This window comes from Pelodiscus sinensis, chromosome 3 (assembly GCF_049634645.1).
Source record: "Pelodiscus sinensis isolate JC-2024 chromosome 3, ASM4963464v1, whole genome shotgun sequence".
Classification (NCBI taxonomy): domain Eukaryota; kingdom Metazoa; phylum Chordata; order Testudines; family Trionychidae; genus Pelodiscus; species Pelodiscus sinensis.
The window spans coordinates 36,772,937-36,791,172 of record NC_134713.1 but is presented as its reverse complement, the minus strand read 5'-3'; the positions used below and the strand labels follow the sequence as shown (position 1 = coordinate 36,791,172).

Below are 18,236 nucleotides of genomic sequence, written 5' to 3'. Positions count from 1 at the left end.
AATGGGTTATGTTTGTTTGTACATGAATGTAAGGATTGTGGCAAAGTTCTGGCTGTGCCCTGAGGGTCTCGCGCCACTGGTAGATAATATTAGCCTATAGACTCACCGTGGTCTTATGTACAACCCCTTTCACTTTAAAGGAGATAGAGTCCTCAGCTTAGTGAGCCATACTCATCACAGGGTAGTCCATTGCTTTGGGTTGAAAATTTCCTGATAGTCCTCATCTCCCTTCTTGGGAAAGGCTTTGTGCTGGTGTGTGGGAAGGTTTGGGGGAAACCTGGGCACACCCACTCCAGGTTCTGGCCAAGAGCCCCTAAAGTAGCAGCAGCAGTCAAGGTTGTTCTTCCTTCTGACTGGCATCTTTTTTCCCTGGGCCACTTCCCCAAACAATCTCTCCAAATGCCTCCCTCTGCTACCTGTTAATCAGCTCTCAGTTCACACACAGCTTTTTCTTATTCCTCCCTTTTCTCCTTTGGGTCTGTCACTCTTTTCTTCCCCTTCTCCTTACCTAGGAGAGACCTTTTAAAGTAACTCCACTGGCTGTAACTAGCTGCAGGTTTGAGTGACTTGTCTGAGGGAGCAATCTAGTTAATTAGCACCAGGTGTTTTTCTGCCTTCATTTTATTGCAGCAGGCTCTAGTAATTTACTCTGAAAAGAGAAAAGTACATATCCAGTGCCCCCTATACTTGCTTTCCACCAGAGTGTGGCAGGCTGCTGACTTAGGTCTGTCACAGGATGTATGTGTGTGATCAGGTTCAATCCCTTTTCCATTTAATTCTACAGCAGCATTTAATAAAAGCAATATAAGTGTGATTCTGGGATGGTCTTTAGTGAAAATAAGGTAACACTGAATGGTAGAGAATGTGGGCAATACACCAATAGGGTACACTAGAGGAAAGGGGTAATACAAAGTACAGAGTGTGTGTAGGTAGCCAAGGAATCCTGGTGCACCTACTCCCCCTTCCAGGTTCACTAGAAAAAATGGGCAACATGGAGTAGAGAGTGCGCAGGTAGCCTAAAAATCTTAGTGTACCTACTCCCACTTCCTGGTTTTGGGCATGATGCTGCTGTTTGATAAAGAAAGGGGAAGAGTCCTCTGAATCTATAGTGGAGGCAAGGTAGCAAAATTCCCCCTCCTCCTCCGGGCACAGTCCAAGGGTGGGCCCCAGGGTGGTTTCATTAGGGGGCACCATGATGGATGTAGGAAAAATGTACCAGAAATATTATGATTGTTATCGTCTGGATTCAAAGACAAAGGATCAGGCCACAGTGGCATGGTTATTGTGGTGAACTTGCTGGGCTTGGCAAGCTGCTAAAGCTGATTATATTTCTGAAACTATGCAAGGGAAGCAGGAGTTAGAGAGGGTAAGTATGGAAAGGGACTGTTCAGCAAGTAAAAAAATAAAAGGACCAGGCTCAGAGGAGCAGCAGCTTTGAGAGAGGGCTTAGTGGGAGGGGTAAGGAAAGGAGTGCAATTTAGATCCCTGTGAATGGTGATAGTTTGGTATGGTAATTGTTTGAGCTAGTAAAAGTGACATTTTTGAAGGATGAGAAAGTAAGTTAGGGGAAAAAAGAGTAAAAAATTAACACTGCAGAGTCTGAAGGGAACTGAGCAGTTAAAATGGAAAAATGCTAAAAAGAAAGTGTTACAGGAAAAGAATTCTTGGTTTCTTTGAAGCCTTTTTGAACGAAAAATGGGCCCTTTTCCTAAAGAATGTCTGTAAATAATCCAGGCAGAGACAATCTGATTTAAACATTTGACTATGGACACTTTAATTAAATTTGTAAAAAGAGCATAAGGGGTTTCTATTAAAACTTAACCGTCCAAGTGCATAAAAGGAAATGCAATCTATGCACAGCTGTGAAAAAAAAATTTAAAGTAGTGTAAGAGATGTTAAGTTAAAGAGAATGTATATATGTATGGGTCTTTGTGTTTATGTGTGTGTGTGTGTGTACACACATCTATATATGGTGTAAATATGTATGGTTTTTAAAGACCTAAACAACACTCCTGTTTTGTAGATTTGTGAATCTGTTTTGTAGGCTTCAAATGAATTGGTTTTGTTTGGTTTTTCATAATCCTATTTCATACAAAGTTGAAAAACTAACAAGACACTTTTTGCCAGACAAAGATAATTATTGTTTCTTGGCTTTTGGCATTCAGCATTTAACCCTTTTGGTACCTCAATGCTTTATATTTTTTATAGACTAGGTTGTGGCCGTTACAACAGGCAGCCAGAATCAGTCAAACAAGAGATATTAAATGGGGAAAGTATCTGAATGTCTTGTTTCTTGGTAAAATAGCAAATAAGAGCTGAAGTACAAGAATTAAGGGAAAGAGCAATGTCAGGAACACTGAGCCTTAAGGTAGCTCTGAGTAACCAGACTATCACTTTAATAATAGTATATGAATACTCTCTGAGCACAAAAGAAACAGTTACACTATATGTACAAATTGATAATGTAATGTTGTAGAAGTTAAACAATGGAAGAAATGTGCATTTTCCTATGACATGTGCAATGTCTGTAAAAAGGGGTACTGTGTGTTATGGAAGCAGGACTTAAAAGTAAAAAATAATCAGAACTCTGAAAATAATTGTATCACTTTTAAGGCAGAGGCTCTGAGCTGCTGATAACTTTGAATAAAAGAGTGAGCCAAAAAGTGACAGTATGAATGCAAATCGCCTGACCGGTGGGGAGGAAATTTACCCATAACCCCTGGGATAAATTAAAGCCTATGCAAAAATTTTAGGAAGGCATGGAATACATTAGCCTCAAAGATAAATTGTCTAATAAAAGGCATGGTAAATATCCACTTGTAAGAGACTTTATGCTAATGTTACTGTTTAATCCTGGGATAAATGTAATGTTCATAAGTAACCCCGTAACAAAATATAATGCAGATTATTTTCTTTTGGAAAAGGAAAACCTTTTAAGCATGTTGGAGTGGTAGTTGAAAACACACCTGGTCTGCAGTATAAGAGGGAAACTGATGTACACCACCTCATTAATTTAATGATTGAACAGTGAGATAATTCACCTTAAACGCTACAAGGGAAGAAGCCATTGAAACCTGGCCTGCAAACAGAACAAAAGAACAGGTAAGTATTGGGGTAACTGCAGGCAAATAAAGGAATCACTAAGAATACTTGTAAAAGAAAGGAGTATTTTAAGATATAACATGCCACCCCCAAGGGGATAGGAAAATGTTCTTTTTGTCTTTCAGAACATCAGAAAGAGGTGGTACTCACTGAAGAGCAACTGAAAATAACATGGATCTATTGTCGTGACAAATATTGTGTTTTGTTTTATGTTTGTCTTGTGGTGTTTCTTTCAATGCCAGCATTGTTGTGTATTGTCTTTGGGAAAAGAGGGGATACTGCAGTAAGCAGAGAAAATCAAGGAATCTCTAATCAGACCTTTTCCTCTCTCTATCCCTCCACCTCCTGCCAAACTGTCAGTTATACTCCCATATCCATGGTGGTCCACCTCTATCCAAAGGCCTGGGGTTCTCAATGCATCAGGCTTAAAAATATATTTCCCACTGATAGGTATTCTTAGTAACACATTAACTAACCATTCTCAGTTTAACAAAGCAGGAGAAAGGATGCTGCTATGGGCAGTCACAAACTCAGTACTACTTAGGTAAATGGTAGTACTGAAAGCAGAGAGCCTTCACTAATTATATATGGGAAGGGTGGACCTCACTAAAAGGAGCTAATTCTGCCTCTTGGATACAATATTTAAAGAATGATGTCCTGTGATTAGACTTAGTAATAAATATGTGGTAATCCAGGTAGGGAATGAGGCAATATGTGTAATGTCCCTAGGGGAGGTAGAATAAAGCTATTGTAGCTCGTTTCCTGTATGTGAGTGTTGAGTTGGGTTCACCACTATATGTGTGGGAAATATGGTGGTGCCCAGTTGGACACACACCAGGCAACGTGAGACACTAATATTGTCCACCCCAAGTTGGGATGAAGGAAAAACAGACACTCAGTGGAACACCATGTGGTCAGATTAAAATCAGTTTGTGTCTTTATTGAATCTTGTGTCTAAGACCCTTCGAAAGGAAGAGCAGGCTAATTTAAATGTAATACATGAGAATGGCTGTTTGCTTAAGGCAGCTCAAGAGATGGAATCAGTGTTGGCCTCCCACTGGTATGATGTATTTATGGGATGGAGCCCCTTCTGCTTTGGCCTTGTTACATTTATTGTTAAATCCTCTGGCCATTGTTTTGTTATTGATATGTATTTTGTTATTGTGGACATGCTATAAGTATTGGACAATCCAGAAATTTTCACATCGATTTAAATATTGGCATGGATGGGTGGAGGCACACCATCCACTTTTGTATGGTCACCATGATTTGGGTGACCAAGGGGCAGGAAATGTTGTGTAAAGCCTCCACCCAATACAGTAAAATGTAAATGTAAGTTTCAGTATAATGTGACTGTAAGTTTTGTAACCTTTGGAGCTCTGTAACATTCCATTATGTGAGAAAGAGATCAGAAGGATTCTTGTGATACAGCATGATCACGCTGTTGCTCTTAGATGTAATTAGAATATAGGTTGTGTTATAAAGAAAATATGATGAATGATTAAAAGTCTGGACTGAGAGAAGCCCCCACTCCTCCCCTCACACTTAACTCACCTGACCAGTGAGTTAATGTGAGCAACAGATTGGTAATGTTAAGCAAAAGAAAAATGGGGTATGTTTGTTTGCATATGAGTGTATGGATGTATGTGTGTGATCAGGTTCAATCCCTTTTCCATTGAATTCAACAACCACATTTAATAAAAACAAAATTAGTGTAATCCTGGGTTGGTCTTTAGTGAAAATAAGGTAACAGATACCTCTCACTTTAGACCCGGTCTTGCAGCTTTCTTAACCTACTGGCTTCAGTGGAATTACTTGTATAAATCAATGGTGCAAAACAGGGCACTCCAGATGTCAGTTTTCCTCTTCATCTTATTATACACAGAATTTCAAGTCAATTTAAGTTATATACATCTGTTCATAAAAATATTGGACATTCAGCTAGAGGATGTATTACAATACTGCCCTTACAATGTACATTACCACAGAATTTCTTATATAAATAATATAACTTAATGGCTGGTTCATCCTGCCACAGTAAAAATATAAATAAATAATTTGGCACCAACGTACATGAAGCTCTCTAGCCTTTTAAACAACTTCCTTCCAAATATCCAGAAGAAAAAGATGAAACTTGCACAATGTCCAAGTAGGTTCTCAAATGTATGGACATCAGCAATGCCAGTCATGAATCTGATATTATGGTTTCAAGTAGACTTAGAATTTACTATCTTGTACAAGTAAAGCAATTGGAATTTATAGGCGTGCAAATTCTATAGGGTCTGATCCTGCAAGCCTGCCATGTGCAGAACTCCCATTTAAGACTGGAACCTAAATCCTTATGCAGATAAGTAACTTTACACACATGACTAATCTCATTGAGTTCAACTTGTGCATAAGTATGTGCAGGCCTGGATTCTAAACTGATGAAAGCTCTGCACATGGACTAATTGTAGGATGGTACCATCTGTTGATATTTTTATAGACACTTTTCTGTAAAGCTGATTGCACTTAAATCTACAGAATATTTAGCCACAGAAGAAAGGTTACCTTTTCAAAGAAGAGGCCCCAAAACTTCATTTTTTTACATGAAAATTTGGATTCCATAGAATACAACAAAATCTGTGAAAGTAATAATAATACTTAATACTGAGCACTTCACAGTGCTTTTACAATTTCAAAGTGCTGAACAAACATTTAATTATTCTTTATAATATCACTGAGAGAGAGGAGGTAAGTAAGCAAAATGATTTTTAAATCCATCATTTTTCACAAAATCTTCCCATATGTGGTAACCAGTGAAAATATGATCAGTGTTTGATAAGAACATAAAACACTGGCTTTTCCTAATCCCTTACGTGTCATCTTAGAAAGAGCTAAACTAACACCTCAGTTATTTTCTACCACTTCTAGAGACACAGCTGTTTGGAATTGAAGAATGAATATGTTATGGTTACTAGGCCAAATGCAGCCTGGAAATAACTCCTTAAACTCCACTGACATTACTAGAAGTGCAATGGTTTATTCCAGGTCTTAGTTTGGCCCTGTGTTCACCAAGAAACTCAGTAAGCATAGGCCAAACCAATCTATTAGTCAAATTCAGCCATGGAGAATTTGTCCACTATTCTCCAGGTACAGGTGAAATTCTTGACTCATTAAAATCAAGGATAAACTTTTCATAGACTTCAGTGAAGCCAGACTTTCACTCTAAATGCTTCCTGAGAAAGAATCTCAGCTACTTTACTCAAAGTTCCAATTGCAATAAAAAAACGGGATCAGCTTTAGTTAGCATTGAATATTATCAAACTGCAATTTGTGCCTGATTGGGACAAGTACACTAGAAGCCTTGACAAATCACACAGTACAAAAAAGTAACACTCAACAAACTAGACATGTACATGGTACAGCTCCAAATAAACATTGTTTGACATTTACTAGGCCAAATCATCTAGCAATGCCTATCAGTTTTAATAAGTTTTAAAATGTCTGTCAGATGCCATTTCAAACCTAATGGGCTGCAGAATTGCCTGAAGTGGAATTGAGTTAACGGCAGGTTGCTGTAGTTGATAGACATTTATGCAAATAGTCTCCCAGGTACACGATAACATGACCATAGAAAAATGAGCATTTTGGGCAAAGAATTTAGAGCTATCATTGACTGATTAATGCTCAAAGTGTTCCCATTTCACTATTTTAATGTTTATGTATGACTGTATTTCCTAAGTTCACATATATAATTCATTTGGACTATGGTTGTTAAATACCTACTCCCTGAAAGAAGGCAAATTTAATTAAGAGAATGTAGACCACTATAAGTTTTCAGATACCCTATTTTTTAAATCACTCATCCCATGATGTTCCTTAGTCCTACAATTTAAGTTTGGTTGACTAACCAGTCCTAGTGGTATTATGATCTCAAGTCAAAGACTCACTTTATTTTCCTTTTTTTCCCTGACGTTAAATAAATGTAAATATTTAACCTCATTTTGTTGGAGTAGGAGGGTTATGAAAGAAACAGGACAAGAGTTATTAGAGAGCCCATGAAAATGAGAACTGAGAATCTAAAGGCTAATTGATGGTCTCAGAAGATAAGGATCCAGCTGGAGGTCTGTGAGAAAATCCCGGTAGAGAGGAAAAACTAAAAGTTCAGTGGTAAATCCTGAGTCTACTGAAGTAAATGGAAGCTTTACCACGGATTCCAGTGGTGCCAGGATTGCATCCCACAGTTTTCACCCAAATCTTTCACTGTTTATCAGAAATGAACCACCAAACCCTTCTGGATTCCTGTCATAAGAAAAATTTCTCATCATTTATAAACTTCATTGCAAAAATAAAATCTGCATTTTTCATCCTTTTCCTGACAGTGCCCCTGTGGCTGAAATGTAACAATATGTGATTCCAGAAAGTCAAGATGTTAGAGAAAATGAAATACAGGCTTGTTAAAACTACTTCCAGGTCAGGTCAATGGGTAAGCATAATCTACCATTTGTACCTCTTCTGTGAATTACATAAAGGTACCTTTCAAGTTCATAAGTGCTTTCATAAAGCTCTTCTGACCTGATATATAATGGACACCATTTAAATGGAAGCATTTTCCAACAGTTATAATTCAATGGTATCTGAAATATATATCAGAGTTCTCCCTAAACTTAAATAGGAACATACAAATGTTGACTTTTAAAATGGTAAGAGGTATGCAGTGTATTTTATTTTTCTAATGCAGTTTATAAATATACTACATTCATAACTCTTAACCAAGCTTGGTGAATGGGAAACTTGACAGCAGATGACATTCAGTGTTGATTAATGCAAAGTAGTGCATGTTGCATGGAAAAATCTGAATTACTCATACTTCTGAGTGCTAAAGTAACTTGTAATCGATCAAGAAAAGACCTGGCATCCTACCGAATGAAGATCTCTGCTTGGTATAGAGCAGTTGTCAAAAAGCCAACAAACCACTAGACTATACAAAAAAGGAGATGGAGGAAAATATTATGCAGATGTTATATAAATCTATGATTTGTTCTCCTCTCAAATTGTATGTGCAATACTGGTCATTCCATCTCTAAAAGCTTTTCAGATTAGAAGGAGTTCAGAGATGAGCATGAAAAAAATTACTAGGGCATGGGTAAGCTCTCATTTGAAGAGAAATGGAAAAAATAAGACTTAGCAAATAGATGCTTAAGAAGTATACAAAAATAATGAATGGTGTTGAGAAAGTGATTATTCTCACTGTCTCATAACACAATACCAAAAGCACATTCAATAAAACTGAAAGGCAGCAAATTCAAAATTGATAACAGAAAATACTCTTTCACAGACTTTGGAACTCATTGCCTGAGGATGTCATTGAAGTCAAGACCTTAGAAAGATTCAAGGAGGAATTGCACATTTATGTAAACAGCAAGAATATCTGGAGCTGTAATAGTAAGAACTACAAAAAGAAGCTTTAGAAGGGCTATAAAACCTCATGCTTCAGAGTTTAAGACAGTCTCTAAATATTAGGGATTAGGTGGAAACTCCCCTAGGGGCCAGATTATACCGCCTCTGTGAGTTTTTGTACTTTGTCTGAAATGTCTGTCACTGTCCACTGGCAAATACAAGATATTGTAGTAGCTGGACCATGGTCTGAGCCAATATGGCAAATTCCTTCCTTGGGCTGAACTCAGAGCATACAGCCTATTAGGTTCAGCAAAAGCAGATGCTCCTTAAACTGCTGACAGGAAATGGTAAAAGGTGGGCAAGGGGGTGAAGCTGGAATCACAGCCTAGGCAACCATGTGTCTATGAGCACACACATAATCTTGGTTTCTGTTAGGTACCCTCACAATTCCTCTTTACATCAGAGTCCTGAAAGTGAGGAATAAACTGAACATTTCCCAGCCTTATTGAGCCTTAAATCCTCAGTGCACATTCACAGTTAAAAGTCAACATCTGAAATGGTTTGGTTAAAACTGTAGAGAAGAACTCAAGAGACCTATAGATATCGTATATAGTTTTAAAGAAGTCATTTCATCTCTCTGCGCCTCAGCTCCCCATCTGTGAACTGGCTCTAGTAATCCTATTTAGAGTGTAAGTGCTTCAAAGTAAGTAAGTATAAGGGACTGTCTCTAACTGTATGACAATATAATGTTTTGCACAATGAGGTTCTAATCTAATCTAGGACCACAGTTGTTACTGTATTATAAATAATAAATTAAAGTACAGTTTTATAATAAAAAGACAGCAAATATCCAATCAAAAGACTAGGAACAAGTATGTAGAATTATGACAGCTGATCAATTCATGAAAGGCACAGCTAAAATTAAATCTGTCACTAAGCTTAGCCCTGCCTCGGATATGGCTGTATAGTTAAACAAATGAGTACCTCATTTGAAAGCTGTATTATACAGCCACTCTGACAAGACATTGTCTAATATAAGGCAATGAAAGACTGGATAATAGCCCAGAATACAAATATATATTCGTCCAAATACATTTCAAATTGTGATTAAATGAGTACTGGTCCCTTAAATATGCAGCAACAGCACAACAGCCTAGATAAACACTATACTATAGTGCTGAATATGAGTAAAAGAAAGTTGGAGTGTAATTGCCATGATTTTCCTTTGTTATTTGAACCTTTTCATTTTGATGGAGTTTGAGTGTTAGGAAAATGGCAAGAAAGACTATGCAATTCAGCCCCAGTTCTTTTACATATGAAATTATCAACACAGCTGGTAGATTATCTTTTTAGGTACTTTAGCTGCTTGGGAGACAATTCCACTATGGACACTTGCTGTAAAGTAATATAACTTGTTACCTTTAATGGCTCTTAAACATGCCATCACATCAAAACAATAGTTCTTCATGTTTGAGGAAAGGAACTGCTTTAACACGTGAATGTTCTAAGGGGAATTTTATGTTATAGTTACTATTGATAGAAAAGTATATTCTGAGAAACTGTCTGGAACTTCTACATGGACATAAGCAGAAGACATTCTAATAAAATGAATTTATTCAAAAACTGTTTTTATCAGCCATTGATTCTTCTCTGTGTTCATGTCTACACTGGGAAATTATTTCAAAAGAACTTATTTTGAAATAATAATTCATGAAATAACTATTTCGAAATAGCATGCCCACACTATAGGGAAACCTCAAAATTAGTCCAAGGCAGATTCCCTTAATGTGGACACACTACCTGGACTTAGAGCCCCAGGAAGCACTGGGAAGTAATTACTTTTAATGACTCTGGGGAGTAGTTATTTTGAAATAGCAGCAGTGGTGCATCCACCACACCGCTATTTTGAAATAACTATTTCAAAATAAAAAAACCTTAAAAACAACAAATAGACTAGTAGCACATTTGTCCTTGTTCATACCATTTACACAAGAATTAAACTTGTAAATGAAGTTAAGTTCCAATCCTTCTCTGTGTTTTGAGCTTGTGGAATTGGCCTGAAACAAAATGGTGATCCATTAATGAGTGTCCAGGTGGATTAAAGTATTCCACAACCTCCATAGGTTATGTATTCCATTGTTTAGCCACCCTGACAATTTTCCTAATGTCCAACCTAAACCTCCCTTACTGCAGTTTAAGCCCATTGCTTCTTGTCCTATCATCAGAGGCCAAGGAGAAGAATTTTTCTCCCTCCCCCTTGTAACACCCTTTTAGATACTTGAAAATTGTTATTGTGTCTCCTCTCAGTCTTCTCTAGTTTAGTCTTTTCTAAGCTAAACAGACCCTTATTTCGAAATAATGGGCTTGATAACATGGATGCTCTCCTTGTTATTTTGAAAATATTTCAAAATAACTCCCTTGTGTAGACCAGGTCTGTGTGAGTACCAAGATTGTTCAAAAGCAGCTATGTTGAAAACAATCACAATTGCCTCCCACAGTAGAAAATGGAGATCCCTTAACAAGAACAAAGAAACGTTATAACTATTAATACCCATGATAAAGTGGCCGAAACTTTAAATGAGGAGGGAAGTGTCTACCACTGATTTTTATAGGCATTTTTAAGGTCCCCAGTTGTCCCTTGCTGTGGATTTAGTTGCACAGGAAGGCTTTCACTTAGGAATCTCCAGAAGATTTTATCATAAAAAAGCACTCCAAAATGGCCGATCTCTTTGATCCATGTGAAGCTAGTGCCATTCTAGCTACAGGCTCCATTTGCTCCCAAGGACACTGGGCTGTACTAACTTTCTTGAGTATATTTTGGTATGGCATGTGACCTGCCCCTGTCCTTCCCCATTTCTGCCATGCCTTACCAATTCCACTCCCTTCTCTTTCTATCTGCCCCTTCCCCCAGGGCATATGGAGAGATTTAGGGGGGGGGGGTGACCTTAAGTATCCTACACACTGTTGTAATCATCTTATATAAAATATGCCTTGTTCAGTATCATCTGAAAACTAATCACTCACTGGTCATTAATATTCATGTGTGATTATACACACAGAGTATATTAAGAGTCATCTATAAATGCTGGGGTTATGACTATAATGTATTTAAATAAGGCATGTCAAGAGTAGATGGTAAACAGATCTGCCCTATGCAAAAGAATGAGTTTGCTTTTCTAACCAGCCCAGTAATCAGTCAGACAATGATGGTACATTCACATGTAAAGAGTAAACAGGGTCACCAGACTAAGAAGGGAGGGGGGCAAGAGTGCAAGAAAGAGAACAATCTGCATTTTAGCAAACCTCACCACCTTCCTCACAGTTGGAATAAACTTTTCTTTGAAAGATTATCCTCAGAAGAATCCATTTAAAAGATTTACTTGTCTACAAACATGTGGTGGGGTGGGAGTGGGGGACAAGACTAAGCCTCAAATGATGAACAATTGAACAGAAGAACTCAAGGCTCTGAGGGTATGTCTACAGCTGTTTTGTCAAAAAAAAAACCCCTTCAATCACACTTCAATCAAAGAAAATAGGAAGAACAGAGAGGAGTTTCTGACACTGGTAATCTTCATTCTACAAGGAAGAAGCCTTTTTCCAAAAGAGCTCTTTCAGAAAAAGGCATGTCTGGCTTAGGAAGAGGAAGTTCTTTTGAAAGAAGAGGAAAAAGCACAGGTGCTCTGGTGGTCACTCCATCCATAGTAATCACAGCTGAAATGCAAGATAGTGTCCATTCAGTGTGGACACTATCTTTTGGAAATCAGATCACTTTTTCGATGCACTTCTGCAGTGTGGATGCTCTCTTTCTGAAGAAGTTTTTCTGGAAGGTCTCTGCCGGAAAAGCTTCTTCCAAAGAAGCCTGCAGTCTAGACATAGCCCATGTGCAGGAAGAGTGGAACTACTTACTAGAAGTTAAAATTACAGAAACTATCTGATACTAAGCTTGGAGAGTTTGCAAGAGCTTTGAAGGACAGGATTATAATTCAAAATGATCTGGAGAAATGGTCTGATGTAAAGAGGATGAAATTTAACAAGGACAAATGCAAAGTACTCCACTTAGGAAGCAATAATCAGTTACACACATACAAAATGGGAAATGACTACTTAGGTAGGAGTACTGCAGAAAGGGATCTAGGGGACACAGTGGACCACAAGTTCAATATAGGTTAAAAGTGTGACTCTGTAGCAAAAAAGTATTACCAAGAATGTTGTAAGCAGGATATAAGACATAATTCTTCCACCTACTTTGCACTGCTTAGACCTCATCTAGAGTATTGTTTCCACATTTCAGAAAAGATGCTTAGATCTCATCTTTGTACCACATTTCAAAAAAGATTTGGACAAATTAGAAAAAGTCCACAGAAGAGCAACAAAAATGATTAAAAGTCTAGAAAGCATGACCTCTAAGGGAAGATTGAAAAAACTGGGTTTGTTTAGTCTAGAAAAGAAAAGACTGAGAGGGGACATGATAGCGGCTTTCAAGTACCTAAAAAATTGCTAAAAGGAGGAGGGAGAAATCTTAATCTCTTTAAGTTCTGATGATGGGACAAGAAGCAATGGGCAAGGGAGGTTTAGGTTGGACATTAGGAAAAACTTCCTTACTGTCAGGGTGGTTAAACACTGGAATAAATTGCCTAGGGAGCTTATAGAATCTTTATCATTGGAGATTTTTAAGAGCAGATTAGATAAACATCTATCAGGGATGGTCTAATATGGTGCTTGGTCCTGTCATGAGTACAGAGGACTGGACTTGGTGACCTTTCAAGGTTCCTTCCTGTTCTATGTTTCAATGAAGCCTGCATCCCAAGTGAAGGGGAAAAGTTGTTAAGGCGGGGTTGCAGACCAAGCTTGATGAAAAGCATCTCAAACAGGGTAGTAAGACAAAGTAGAAAACTTACAAGGAATGGAAGATGGGAGAGATTTGCAAGGAAAGTTACTTCTTGGAAGTCAGAAAGTGAAGGGGAAAACTAAGAACTGCCAAAAGAGTTGGACCTTGTAAAGGAAATTAAAACCAGCAGTAAAAAGTTCAATGGCTAAATAAATAAAAAGAAAACTAAGAATAAAGAACAAACACTGAGGATGGAGTGGTGATTAACGATAATTTAGGGAAGGGCCAACACCTAAGCAAATATATTGCCCTGGTTTTTAATACATCTAATGAAGAATTTAGAGATCATGGTGCAGTGGTTACTGGCAGCGAGGATATGAAAGTAGAAATTATCACATCTAAGATAAAATTCAAACTCAAATTGCTAGTTGGGACCAAATTGGGGATGAGGGAGGGGGCTGGATAATTTCCATCCAAGAATACTAAAGGAGCTGACACATGAAATTCCAAGAAAAATAGTATGGATTTTTAATTAATCCAGAAACTTAGAAGGTGTACTTAGTCATTAAAGAATTGCTAATATAGCATGTATTTTTAAGAAATGGAAAAAAAAATCCAGGAAACTACTGGCCTGTTAGTTTAACCTTAACTATATGCAAGGTCTTAGAACCAATATTAAAAGACAAAGCAGTTAAGACTATAGACATAGCTGGGATAGAATACAAGATGGCTTTACAAAAGATAGAAGAAGCCAGACCAATGTAATCTCTTTCAGAAAAAAACGGATATTTTAGACGAAGGAAATGCAGAAGATCTAATCTACCTGGATTTTAGTATGGCATTTGGTATAGTTCCTCATGGAAAGTTACTAGTCAAATTGAAGAAGATAAGAATTAACTTGAGAATTGAAAACTGGATTAGGAACTGGTTGAAGGGGAGACTATGATGCATCATACTGAAAGGTGAATTATCAGGCAAGAGAGAGGCTACTAATGGAATTTGTCATCAGGTCTTACCTTTTGAAGCAAAGTCTCTGGACTTTGAAAGATACAAGCAAAAAACCCAGAAACCATCTTTGTCAGTTATCCCTAGACAGACAGAAAGGAACAGAGCTCTTGCAAGCTGAGAAAGATGGGCCCTTCACCAAAGGGTAGGAGTGGTGTAGAAGAAGGAGGTAGAACTTGAATTCTCTGAAAACTGAATAGAGGTGAGAAGCCTGCTTAGGCAATCTCTTTCACCTAAGACTACAAAGAAACCAGGATTTCAAGGCATTTGGAGGAAATCCTGACTGAGGGAGATCTGTCAGTCACCATTTTGCTGGAAGACTGTGGATAAGAAAATCCATCTCGCACAAAGCCTGTACCTTATTAGATTATATTTTAGACTTTTAGATGTGTATTTTTACTTTTATTTTTAAAGCCCTTTCTATCATTATTCCTTTTAGTTGGCATTACTTAGCCTGTGTGCTGTTTTTAACACATTTGTTTTATTTCTTACTACTGTATATGCCAAATCAGTGTTTTGTCTAAGGAACAAGCAAAACTTATTATTTCTTTGAACTATTCATCCAGGATGGGGCTGGACCCTGAAGAGCACACAGATAGGGGAAAATATGAGATGAAGAGTGTGTTGGAACCTGCTGATTGTAACCAAAGCTGGTAGAAGCTAGAGTGGGACTATAGACAATGTTGCCAGGGTCAGTGTTGCAGAATCAGAGTGGTTTATTACACAGACACTCAGGATGCGACCTTCATGCTTGTTGCTGATATGAATGTTACAGACTGGGACCTACAATAGCAAAGAACTGTGAGGTACTGAGGGTTGCAGGGTAAGGAGTGACAACCCCTCACTGGTCTGAATTGCATGTTGGATCCTGTGACAGTAGGCACTAGGAAAAATTATGCCATGGAGACACTCAAGCCCCTCTTTGAACACACAGATCTGATCAGGAAAATATGACATGAGCTAGGTATATGCTGTTAGAGAAAATGAGCTATGTTTCTAAAATCAAGTTGTTCCTTAGGCTATAGACACAGGTCCACACCTCCCATTAATTCCAAGTCTGAGTACCTGCAGTCATACAACTTTCCCCCATTCATGTCACCAGGAGTAACCATGCATCCCAGGGCAGTTTAGCTTTAAAATTTATTAAAAGCTTTTTTTATTGTGATTTTTTTGCAATGTCTGTTTTGTTTGTGAGAATTATATTTAGGCTAGAAATATTTCTACATAGAGAATTCTGCATCAAGAATAAAATGTAGCTTCACAGAATTTCTCTGAGCCCTATTCTACATTAACAATATTAATAAAACCGTGTACTTAGATTTCACATGTTGTTATAGATCTCAACATATTGCACTGAGGCAGGCAACTTTTAATAGCTTAGTTTTGCAGATCCAGTTATTTAAAGTGACTTGGTCAAGATCACATAGCATGTCAGACTCAACCATTCCCATTCCCATGCCCTTCCTTGTTGACTATGTTTCCTCTCAGTGGATGTTCTCAATGAAAACAATGGAGATTAAGGAAATACTGCGTCAACTAGGACAGTAGATTTAATAATAATGAAAGCTCTTTCTATACTGTGATCTCCATTAAATAAACAACGATGGAGAAACCTCTGAAATATTATTCTAGAGAATAAAGTGGTTTCAAACGCTTTGATAAATTAAAAAAAAAATCCAATAAGCTTCTGGCTGTATAAAGTGATGAGATGTTTTGCAGAATCAATACTAAGCCAGAGTTGATCTTGGTCTTGTCCTTTGTTAGTTTCTCTCACTTTATGCAGGGGATTATTAATAATTCTATTTGGCACTTTCACAGTACTTTTGCATTTGTGAAATATTGTACTAACATTAGTTAATCCTGACAATACCCCTGAAAGTTAGACAGGTAATATTATCCACATTTTAGAAATAGGAGAACAAAGGTAGAGAGATTAAGTTATTTGCCCTGAGTATGGACAAATCTGTATCAAAACTAGGACTACTTGGGTCAGCACTCTGCTGAGAGCAAAGACCTACACCTAAGGTGATAGACTGCATGACACTCGGTCTTTTTTCTCTATTGCAGGTTGTTTCTAAAACCACTTTAATATTACAAGCCGGGGCCCTCTTCTCAGCCTATAGGAGACAAGCAACTTCCACTGATTTCAATTGAAATTACCCATACCCTGCGGGAAAAAAAAGCTGTGTATATTTCTCCACACTAACTACTGTTTGGATTAGTATACAAGTGATAAAAACAAGTTTCCCTTTCAGGATCTGATCTGGTTCCCACTGATTTCAGTAAGCACAGGACCAAACTTCAGATCACAAACATCTAACTTCATAAGAACATAAGAACGGCCATACTGGGTCACACTAAAGGTCCATCTAGCTCAGTATCCTGTCTACTGACAATGACCATTACCAGATGTCCCAGAGGGAAGAAACACAGGAGGTTATCATCACGTGATCCCTCCCCTGTCATCCATTTCCAGACAAACAGAGACTAGGGACACCATTCCTATTTATCCTAGCTAATAGTCATTGATTGATCTAACCTCAATGTCTATCTAGCTCTTTTTTGAACCTGTTAATGTCCTACTCTTCACTACATCCTCTGGCAAGGAGTTCCACAGGTTGATTATAAATTGTGGGTTAAGGAAGCAGTATCCTTGATTTCTTCTGTAGACGCAAGATGGGAGGAGGCACAATAGGTTTGTGAATAAAGAATTAATTGAAAAACTTAACAGAAACTCATAGAATTTCCTACATATGCATAGCTTATTCTCCGATAGGGGAAGAATGGGGCTTCAGATTCTTTAAACTGGGAATCCAAGAGAACAATACTTTTGTGCGGTAATATAACCAATACAGCACACAATATTTCATGAATGCTTATATTCTAACATCACCACCTCTTTTTGTATCCTTGTTCCTTTGCTGATGCAGCTTTTTTCTTATTGATTGTTCTTTACTTTTGCTACTGGCTTTAATTAATTTTATACTACAACCCCACGATCTTTTCCTAATCAGGATGCTGGATGATAGATCCATTCAGCACATATTCCCTAGGCTGGCTCCTTACTCCTTGATTAATTATTTTCCATTTGCTTACATAGAAATCCGCTAGATATTGCCTACTCAATCACTGAAAAGAGTCACATATTTCTGCACTAGTTTGCATTGACCTATATGTTATTTGCTTTGGCTTCAGAAATTTTGCAAGGGAAAGTTCCCAGTGGGGAGGCCACAGTTGCACAAAGTATGTACAATTCTCCTATGCTGCAGAAGGACTGGGAGCTAGAGTGGCATATAAAGTAGGTGCAGTTTTGCCTCCATTGGTAGTAATCTGGTGTTGTCTCATTGATAGGAATCTTGTCACAATTTTAAACCATGTCTGCCCCCCAAACTGTGTGAGACCAAACAGAGGGTGGACGTAGAAATATTTAACTTTTGATCCCTTGCTAAACCAAATAGCTTTCAGCTCTTCTTATTACAATTTTCTATCCAGCACTGTTAATATCTTATCCCATGGCTCCCTTAGCCTTCAATTTCTAATGTGCAATTCTGGAAAGTCTATGTTTTCCAAAATTCCTGTATTTTTTCTACAAAACTCTCATTGACCTCTGGTCCTTGAATCACTCCTCCTTGATCAAACTGTGCTTTTAAGGGTATTTTTCCCTAAGCACCCCTTTTAGTTTACAATTTAGCAGTCTAGACAGAAGTCCTAAATATACCTAACAAAATGCAAAACTACCCCAAAAGAGAAAACGCTACCAAACCACCCCTTAAGATTGTAATTAATTTGGAAATATGAATGAAGAATTTTATTAAGGTAACATTAATATTTTGAATAAAAGTAGGCCCACTTTTGAACTATGGTAGCTTTGTATAGAAAATATGCAGAAATCCACATTTTTAACATTTTTATTGCAAAA

The 18,236-nt window shown here is 37.7% G+C and overlaps 1 protein-coding gene across 5 annotated transcripts in view; it reads right to left on the bottom strand.

Annotated features, from left to right (window-relative positions):
- Positions 1-18,236, bottom strand: part of DLGAP2 (DLG associated protein 2) — a 667,152-nt gene that overhangs the window by 124,585 nt on the left and 524,331 nt on the right. The window contains exon 1 of one of the 5 annotated variants that reach the window (XM_075923580.1): positions 5,653-5,717. The exons of 3 other annotated variants lie outside the window; for them this stretch is intronic. The gene's annotated coding sequence lies outside the window, so the exon portion shown is untranslated. Of the gene's footprint in view, positions 1-416; positions 499-5,652; positions 5,718-18,236 lie in introns of those variants that run through there. One more of the 5 variants, XM_075923579.1, reaches the window with a different exon arrangement.